Consider the following 7823-nt stretch of genomic DNA (forward strand, 5'->3'; position numbering starts at 1 on the left):
ACAGATCTGAGATTCAACAGTCTTGCACAAAGGAGTCACTTATGTTATAAGAAAGATTTTGCATGTAAGGATTTTAACCCTACCTTGTCATGCCATTAAAGTGAATGAGGAAAAAAAATAAAAAATCAAATACATTAAGCATATGAATGTGGTCTAAAACAGGGAAATTTTAGTAAGTTTGTGGATGGGACTAATTGTTAAGGAAATCTGAATCTGTTCATACTGAGTTAAACACCAATCGAAGAACAAGTGAAAGTGATTAAAATGTACCATTTGGCACATTTATAAATAGAATTTCAGGATTTGTAAGTTGAATTTAAAGATTTAAGCAAAACCAGACTTTATGCTTACAATTTTAATAAATTAAATATTAAAACCCAGATAACTGGAAATAGTCTCTTCCGCACACACTAGACATTATAGTTCTTCACAACGATGCGGTATGTGGAGCTCATATCAGTTGTTGAATCAGACAGAGTGATGAGATCTAAAGAAATCTAAGATGGAGGACATGTGCCCCAGAGAAGACCAGAGATATCACCAGAGAGCTTCCGGCCAGGGCACAGCTGAGAGGTGGCTCCTCAAAGTGCAGTAGAGCCCATGATGGAACAATTGAAAATCAGAAGATTGAAAGATTGAAGATTGGAAGACTAAAGCAGCTACACCAACCTGTTGATTGACAAATCCTTTCAATGGAGTTTAATTTCATAGTCATTGGCATAGCCTGATACTGGTATGTGAGTCACATACTGTATTTGCCTTATTAAAACCCCCAAAGTTTTGAACACTGAGACACATCTGGCTCCAAGAGTTTAAGATGAGGGACTGTGGACCTGAGAAAATGTGGGTCTGGGTTGTATATGTGTTGTCCTAGATTCTGGGATATCTTGCTTGGGCTAATCAGTTTTGAATTAGAAACTCAGGCTAATACCTTCTGTTGCCTCTTCCATTTTCAACACATGATTTCCAAGGTCACTGGGCATGGACGGCTACACCAAGCTGGAAAGAGCAAGAGTCAGAGGATGGCACGTGGGGGCATTTCAGGCCAGACCTGGAAGTAGTGCTTATCATTCTGCTCAGGTTCTGTGAGCTAATGTTTAGTCACTTGGCCACCTTAACAGCTGAGGAAGCTGGGAAATGTAGTTTGGCTGCGTGCCCATTCCTCCCATGAGAGGAATGAGGCTTTGTAATTAGCTGGCAGTCTCTCTATGACAGTCCGTTCTTCTGGTATTTTTGGCAAAATATCCATTTCATCCTTCTTCCCATATAGGGAATACACTCACCCCTTTCCCACGGGACACACCCAAGTCCCAACCAGGCATTTCTGGATGATGTATAGTATTCTCTAGGTCACTCCTCAGGGTCTGGTGACTTGGCAGCTAAAAGACAAGTTATCTGAACGCTGCTATGACTGCACTGGAACTCAGCTTCTTTCTTTGCTCAGTCCTGCTTTCTTTGCTCCATCACGCATATGATCCTAGAGGCACTCCCCAATAAACCTTGTGCATGCACATTTCCACATTCAAGTCAGCTTGCAAAGAAGTCCAACCTGTGACAAAAGAGGTATGTGAAGTAGTCTCATATTTTTTTAAAAAACTTCCTGTTTTATGATTATTTCTTCCTTGTCATTTCTTATTTTGCATATTTATATTTCCCCTCCTGCCCCTCTTGACTAGGTTTGCTAGTAGTTTATTTATTTTCTTAATTTTTCAAAGAACCATATTTTTGATATATTTGTTTTGCTATTTACTAATTTAAAAACATTAATAGACTTTATTTTTTAGAGGAGTTTTAAGTTTACAGAAAAACAGTTTCAGGTTTTACAGAAAAATGAGCAAGAAGTACAGAGTTTACGTATACCTTCTTATACCCCCCCTTCTATTATTAACATCTTGCTTTAGTGTGGTTATGTTTGGTGCAGTTGATGAATCAATACTGATATATTATTATCAACTGAAGTCCATAGTTTACATTAGAGTTCACGTTTTGTGTTGTACATTTTATGGGTTTTGACAAATGCACGTCATGTACTTGCCATTATAGTATCATACAGAATAGTTTCACTCTGTGCTCCATCTATTCATCTCTCCCTCCTCCCTGTCCCTGCTGGAAAGCACTGATCTTTTGATCTTTTTACTGTCTCCATAGTTTTGTCTTCTCCAGAATATTACATAGTTGGAATCATAGAGTATGTAGACTTTTCAGTTGACTTCTTTCACTTAAGGTTCTTCCATTTCTTTTTAATGGCTTGATAGCTCTTTTTTTTTTTTTTGAGAAAGAGAGAGAGAGAGAGAGTGAGAGCATGCACACAAGCTGGGGGGAGGGGCAGACGGAGAGGGAGAGAGAGAATCCCAAGCAGGCTCCACGCTAAGCACAGAGCCCAATGTGGGGCTCCATCTCACAACCCTGAGATCATGACCTGAGCCAAAATCAAGAGTCAGATGCTTAACTGACTGAGCCACCCAGGCGCCCCTCATTTCTTTCTCTTTTTAAGTCTTAGCACATGTCTTCTTGTGACTGAATAATATTCCATTTTATGAATGCATCACAGTTTATCCATTCACCGACTGAAGGAATCTTGGTTGCTTCCAAGTGTGGGAAATTATGCATAAAGCCACTATAAACATTCAAGTACAGGGTTTTGTGTGGACAAAAATTTTCCATTCATTTGGTTAAATACTAAGGATCACTACTGCTGGATTGTATGGTAAGAGTATGTTTAGTTTTGTAAGGAACTTTCAAACTGTCTCCCAAATGGCTCTACTGTTTTGCATTGTCACCAGCAACAAATGAGAGTTCCTGTTGCTCCACATCCTTGCCAGCATTTGGTATTGTCAGAGTTTTGGATTTTGGCTATTCCAGTAGGTGTGTAGTGGTATCTCATTGTTATTTTATTTTGCATTTCCCTAAGGACATAAGATGTTGAACATCTTTCATATACTTATTTGCCATCTGTACATCTTTGGTAGCATGTCTGTTCAGATCTTTTGCCCATTTTTAAATTGGGGCTGTTTATCTTCTTATTGAGTTTTAAGAGCTCTTGGTAAGGGTGCCTGGGTGGCTCAGTTGGTTAAGCGACTGTCTTTGGCTCAGGTCATGATCCTGGAGTCCGGGGATTGAGTCCCACATTGGACTCCCTGCTAAGTGGGAAATCTGCTTCTCCCTCTGACCCTACCCCTTCTCGTGCACTCTTTCTCACTCTCTCTCTCTCAAATAAGTAAATAAAATCTTTAAAAAAAAAAAGAAAATAAAGAGCTCTTGGTAAAATTTTGCTACCACTTTTTTTCTTTTTTTTTAATTAGGTACGTGTTTTGCAAAATTTTTCTCCTAGCCTGTGGCTTGTCTTCTAATTTTCTTGAAGTAATACTTTTTAGAATCAATAAATGCAGAAGAGATCTCAGTGGAAGTCAGGTTGGGAAGATGGGTGGGATAGAATGCTCCTAAGGGCAGGAAGTGTTTGCGTGTGGTGGTGGAAGATGGGTAGGTAAGGTTAAGCCCTGAGAGGGGATTTAAAGGTAATGTAAGTATCATGGTAAATGCCTAGTACCAGTGTCAATAATAAGGAATCAAGGAATTAGCATAAGGATTTGAGCTCAATACATACTTGCTGGCTTAGTGAATTAACTCTCTGGCTTTTATACAGGACATTTGATAAGACTCACTGCATGACAGTCACAGATTTTAGAGATGGAAGCCTTTTGGAGATCTAGTGAATCCTATCCCTGCCCCGGCTGTAAATGAGAAAATGAGGTGTCAGGCCAAAGTTACTGCAATTCATAGATGGTGAATATAACTAACTAGTGGGAGACTGGTGATTCAAATCCCAAGTTTCATGCCTTTACCTAATGCTTATTCCAAAAAACAAACAGTGATATAACATTGCTTCAACTATCAAACATATTTTTGAAAACTCAAGCATATTATATTTATCCGTATTTTTGCTTATTGTATTATTTCTTTTTGCACGATGTTGCACTTTTTAAAAAAATTTTATTGTTTCTCTTCTGCTCAAAGAACTTCCTTTAGCCATTCATTTAGGGTAAGTCTGCTGGTGACAAATTCTCTTCGTTTTCCTCCATTCATTCCTGAAGGATATTTTCACTGGGTATGGTACAGAATAATGTCCCCCAAAAGATATCCATGTCATCATCCACAGAACCTGTGATTATTTTAGGAAAAATGGGTTGTAGATGAATTAAGATTGCTAGCCAGCTGAATTTAAGATTATCTGAGTGAGCCCAATATAATCACAAAGGTCCTTATGAGGACCTTTACAAAAGGGAGGCAGAAGTGAGAGAAACAGAGGAATGGCAGGGTGACAAGAACTTGGCCCAACCTTGCTGGCTGAAGATTGGGGAAGGAGGCCATGAGCCAAAGAACGTGAGTAGCCTCTAGAATCTGGAAAGACAAGGAAACAGATTTTTCCCTAGAGCCTCCAGAAGGAATATAGCTCTGCTGACCCCTCAGTTTTAGCCTGACTAGACCAATTTCAGACTTCTGACCTCCAAGATTGTAAAATAACAAATCTGTGTTGTTTTAAGTCACCAAATGTGTGATGACTTGTTATAGCACCAGTAGAAAACTAGAGTTAATATATCCCAGTAATACAGGATTTTGGGTCGATAGCTCTTCTCTTTGAACACTTGAAAAACATTGTGCTGCTTCTTTCTGGCCTTCTTGGTTTCTGATGAGAAATCTGCTATTATTTGTTGCTTTTTCCCGTATGGGGAGGTTTCATTTTTCTCTGGCTGCTCTCAAGATTTTTAATTTGTCATTAGTTTTCAGAAGTTTAATTATGATGCATCTTAGTGTATATTCCTTTGGGTTAATTCTGTTTGGGGTTTGCTCAGCTTCTTGAATCTGTAAGATTATATCTCCTGCCAAATTTGGGAAAATTTTGGCTATTATTTCTTTAAGTTCTTTTTCAGCCCTTCCCTTCTTTCCTCTCCTTCTGGGACATTGATGACACAAAGATCTTTTGTTATAGTTCTACAGATCCTTGAGGCTCTGTTCTTTCTTTCTTTCTTCTTCTTTTTTTTTTTAGTATACTTTTTCTCTGTTGTTCAGATTGGGTAATTTCTACTGTCCTATCTTCCAGTTCACTGATATCCCCCGCCCCACCCCTGCCCCACCCCACCTTCCTATCCAGTCTCATGTTGAGCTCATCCACTGAGCTTTTTTTTTGGTTGTTGTATTTTTCAGTTCTAAAATTTCCATTTGGTTCTTTGTGATAGCTTTTATTTCTTTGCTGAGGCTCTCTATATTTCATTTGTTTCAAGTGTGTTTGCAATTGCTTGTTGAAGCATACTTATAATGGCTGCCTGAAAATAATTCCAATATTTCTATCTTGGTGTTGGCATCTATTGGTTGACATTTTTTTAAAAAGATTTATTTATTTATTTTAGAGAGAGAGAGCATGAGAGCGAGAGGGAGGGAGACCCTTAAGCAGACTCCACGCTGAGCACAGAGCCCAACTCGGGCTCACCACCCCGATATCATGACCTGAGTTGAAACCAAGAGTCAGATGCTCAACTGACTGCACCACCCAGGTACCCTAGATGACATTTTTCATTCACTTTGAGATCTTCTTGATTCTTGGTATAATAAGTGATTTTGTATTGGAATCAGGACATTTTTGCTTTATGTTATGGAACCTGATCTTATTGATGCCTTCTCTTTTAACTGACTTTTTTTGGATGCCACTCCTGCAGAGAAAGAAAGTATACCATATTACTGCCATGTGGAAGTAGAAGCCCAGGTTTTCCATTTGGCCTCCACTGACATGTGAGAGGCTGAGGCCTCTCTTAACTGATGGGCTGGGTAGGGGTATTAATTCCAACTCCCTACGTGGTGTCCACTGACACTGCAGGGGATGGAGGAAAGCCTCATTACTGGCCTGTGGAAATGGGCTCCCTACCTGGCCTTCTTTGATACCACCCCATGGTAGGTATTGGGGTATCTTGTAGGTATCTTGATATAGCCTCATGAGGGTGGAGGTCTGGACTTCACCTCTTGGCCTCTGCTGGTGTGAGTGTGAGTAGAGCCACAGTTTTTTATTTAGTGTTTTGCTGGAGCAGAGTGGTTGTCTAGAAGATTCTGTCTTTGCAGGCTAACCCTTTCCTGGTCTTCTGGCTAGAGAGAGCAGGGCTTTTATTGGAGCTTTTTTTTTGTCTGTGCATGTTGGTGTTAATAGGTTGCTGACCTTTCTAGCACCCAGTCTGGGATATAAGAGGCAAAAAGAAAACCCATAAAACTCACTACCATGTTGTTTCTTCGGTATTGAGGTCCCTAGCTAGTCTGCTTTTTTCCACCTTTTGGAATCTCCTTATGTTTATTTTACATACAATGTCCAGGGTTTTTAGTTGTACTTAGCAGGAGGAATAGGGAAAAGTATGTTTATTCCATTTTTCCGAGAGCAGAAGTCTTCCTGAGAACAAACACATTGCTTATCTATGTAAGCTATGGATATTTGGTGAAAAATCCCGAAGGAGCAAAACTCATTTGGGGAAAGACTCCCAAGTCAAAAACTTGACTTCTTCTTTTCTTTTTCCTTCCATTCTTTGAGGGAGAGAGGATAAAAAGTTTCCCAATTAGATTTTGGCAAAGGTGACATATTCTGAAACTTCTCTGGATTTCTAAATGTGGTAAAATTGGGGTAGAGGGAATATGTACTAGAGTCCTTATTACTGTCTGGGGGAATTCCCTGCTGTGTGTCCAAGAAATGGGATTAGGTACTTTGCACCTAAAGCTAGGTTGGTAGTGCTGGATACACCTAGGTATATCTAGATCTCACTATTCTTTTTTTTTTTTTTAAATCAAATTCAATTAACTAACATATAATGTACTATTGGTTTCAGATGTAGAGTTCAGTGATTCATCAGTCTTTTATCATATCCAGTGCTCATTACATCGCATGCCCTCCTTAATGTCCATCACCCAGTTACCCCATCCTCCCTCAGTTTGTTTCCTATGATTAAGAGTCTCTTATGGTTTATTTCCCTCTCTGATTTCATCTTGTTTTATTTCTCCCTCTCTTCCCCTATGATCCTCTGTTTTGTTTCTTAATTCCACATATGAGTGAGTGGATCTCACTATTCTGAACACTTAAAGCAAACTGAGATTTTTGTCCAGGTATATTTAGATAGGCCCAGCTTTGGGATTTGCTGTGTCTCACTGCACATAGAACTTTCTTCCTCTGCCGAGTTATCTCTGCCAGTGATAGTACTGAGGCTGAAAGAAGGATAGGTAAATCATAACCAGTAAGCTCTGCCAAATGTACAGGTATAAAGACTGTACCTTCATTTGCAATTTCCAGAGCATGGACAGTTCCATAACACGACATCTTATATCATTAAAAAACTAAAGAATCAAACCAGATGAGGTGGTTCCCCATTTCCAACTCCTCCCCCCCCTCACCAAAAACGATAGAAGCCAACACTTCTACAATAATTTGTTTGCTCCGGTGAAGTTGTAAAGAAATTAGTTGCATCTAAATGAGACAATAAAAACTAGGTAAAATTGAAACCTGTGAGTCAGGTATCATATTAGTTGAAGGAAATGGCCTTAGGGACTATGTTACAGCAGACAGAACTCATCTCTAAAATTGGGCTGAGAGTGTTTGCTTGTTATTCAGACAGCACTATCTTGGGACTGTGTAGCTCCTAAGTCTTGTGCCTTGGTCTCAAATCTCTTTTAAGGACTTTTACTATGGTCCCAAATTTAGCCTAGTAATCTTGACCCACCTGAGCCAGTAAATTTACTTTCCAGAGGTATAAGTAAGTGACTTTATGAATTAAAATATTTGATGTTTAAGAGAATCCGAT

General features: G+C 39.3%; 1 protein-coding gene across 1 annotated transcript in view; it reads left to right on the forward strand.

Annotated features, from left to right (window-relative positions):
* Positions 1-1539: 1539 nt before the first annotated feature.
* The window catches only part of PEX5 (peroxisomal biogenesis factor 5), a 26623-nt gene continuing 20339 nt past the window's right edge, over positions 1540-7823 (forward strand). The window contains exon 1 of the mRNA XM_081821143.1: positions 1540-1563. The gene's annotated coding sequence lies outside the window, so the exon portion shown is untranslated. The remainder of the gene's footprint in view (positions 1564-7823) is intronic.

The sequence above is a fragment of the Leptonychotes weddellii genome, chromosome 5, assembly GCF_054177405.1.
Source record: "Leptonychotes weddellii isolate Sample4059 chromosome 5, ASM5417740v2, whole genome shotgun sequence".
Lineage (NCBI taxonomy): Eukaryota > Metazoa > Chordata > Mammalia > Carnivora > Phocidae > Leptonychotes > Leptonychotes weddellii.